This window comes from Macrobrachium nipponense, chromosome 7, assembly GCF_015104395.2.
Source record: "Macrobrachium nipponense isolate FS-2020 chromosome 7, ASM1510439v2, whole genome shotgun sequence".
Lineage (NCBI taxonomy): Eukaryota > Metazoa > Arthropoda > Malacostraca > Decapoda > Palaemonidae > Macrobrachium > Macrobrachium nipponense.
The window spans coordinates 66,283,483-66,285,982 of NC_061109.1; positions in this window are offsets into that span (position 1 = coordinate 66,283,483).

The window sequence follows — 2,500 nt, forward strand, 5'->3', positions numbered from 1 at the left end:
AGCTGTGTCGTGGGGTCCTTTATATATCGCACAAAGAAAAGTGGTCGTTGTTAGATATTTATTTTCTTCATTTACAGGTCATTTTGCTTCAACGTTAAGGTAAACAACAGGCATACTCACGCAGATTTTACGGGTTCGTTTAATTGTGGGGAGAAACTATAGTAACATATATATATATATATATATATATATATCTATATCTATATCTATATCTATATCTATATCTATCATCTATCTATCTATATATATCTATATATATATATATATATATATATATATATATATATATATATATATATATATATATATATATATATATATTATATATATATATCTATATATATATATATATATATATATATATATATATATATATATATATATATATATATGTATATATATATATATATATATATATATATATATATATATATATATATATATATATGTATATATATATATATAATATATATATATATATATATATATATATATATATATATATATATATATAAATATATATATATTTGTGTACGTGTAATATAACCTTTTTTATAATACAAGAGAGTGTATATCTACTTAAACACCATTGAAATTCGATTTTCAAAATGCAACACATATTTCGAAGCTTAAATCGGCCATTATTGTCCTATCCCACAAATTCAGACTCGTTGTTAAAACCGGTCCCTCAGTTTTCTTGTTTAATACCAATCCTAAATCGCTAGTTACAGAAATATAACATGAGTTGCAAATATTTCTAATTAAGGTCATATTTTACCACATCAACCTTTCATTTATTTTCTTTGTTTCTTTACAGCTGCAGCCGAAAACCCTCATGAGCAGCGTCAATAAACTACAAACTCGAGACGGATCCAAAAGAATTCATCTTGCAGAGAGAGACAAGTTATAAAAGAAGGTGATAAACAAATAAACATGAAGGAACAAAAAATGAAATAGACACAACTGAAATTCACTGTATTAATTGGAATACGTCCACGATATTTCGTTATCTATAATTCATTCAGTGTCTGCTCTGGAAAGACTCGTTTTACCTATCAATTATATCATCAACGATATGCGACTTCTGTAAATATAAAACAGCGAACGCTGCAGAAATTCGAACACAAGTTCAGGCACAGATTAAGCCAAAGCAAACGTACATTGACTGACATTTTGAAATCAGGTACTTCCCACAATATACCTCGAGGTCATCCAATATTGTCAAGACTAATATGACCCCGATTTGCGGTACCATTCCTTGCGGAAAAAAACTCTTGTTTCCCACGTGTATCCGCAGAGAGAGAGAGAGAGAGAGAGAGAGAGAGAGAGAGAGAGAGAGAGAGAGAGAGAGAATTTCTGAATCTGTTATGGGAGGACGGATCCACTTCCTGTTTTACTTTTCAGAGATTGATATGGGTCGGTCACTCAGTTCCAGGATATTATTTTGGTAATGATGTGCGGTTTGTCTTTAAGGATGTAATGAACTCTAATGGACTGAAATGGGTTCATGGAATATAAAAAGCCAACCACTGGGGCTACCTCAGCCTCAGAGCGCTAAAGTCAGTGAAAATAGGGAGTTGGAGTGGTTGGACAGCAAGAAAAAGAGATCCAGACAATATAGGCAACCTTATTCTTTTATTTTGTTTTACACCGCATTATTTTACTTCAGTTTCCAATTCACTTTATTGAAAATCTTTTTTCCTGCTGTCTTCCTGTTTATGTACTACAACATTTGTATGCGTCCGTCTATTTAGGTAAAACCATCTAGCGATCTGTATGTCTACTAAACATTTGCATACGTTTTAAACCTAATATTTACTGCGGAAGATGAACGGTTGCAGTATGACCCTGTAGTTTAAAACCTGAAACGAATTTTTTATGTCTAGTATCAAAGTCCCATGAATTCATTTGTTAGTGTGTGTGTGTGTGTGTGTGTGTGTGTGTGTGTGTGTGCTGTCAGATTTGCATTAGTACAAAATTAATAATTCAATAACTTTTATGACATATTCATGTGAGAAGCTGAAAACCTGATCATTGTAAATGCATACAGTCGGAAATGATTTTTCCTTGAATAAAGAATGCGTAAAGATATTTTATATAGGCATTTATTTTTCAAAATAACTTGCAGTCAACGATAGTTTAAATTTCCTACATTACTATAGGAGTATGTTCATGAAATGTGTCATGAATAAATAAGGATCACTTTTGCAATGATAATAACAATATTTGTATATGTTAAATTATCATTTTTATATCACCTTCGGAGTCATTTATTTGTTTAATTCCATTGTCCAGTATAATGCTATCAAAATAATTTAAAAAACTTAAAAACAAGCCTAGTCTTTAATTCCACGAATTCCATTATTATTATTTTGTTCCTTTTAATGTTATTGCAATTCTAATCAAGAGAATTATTAGAGATTAATTCTTTGCGACAAGTTCCACCTGCCAGGATGCAAAGGAAATTCCGTGATAAGTATCAAGTGGGGTGGAGGAAGGG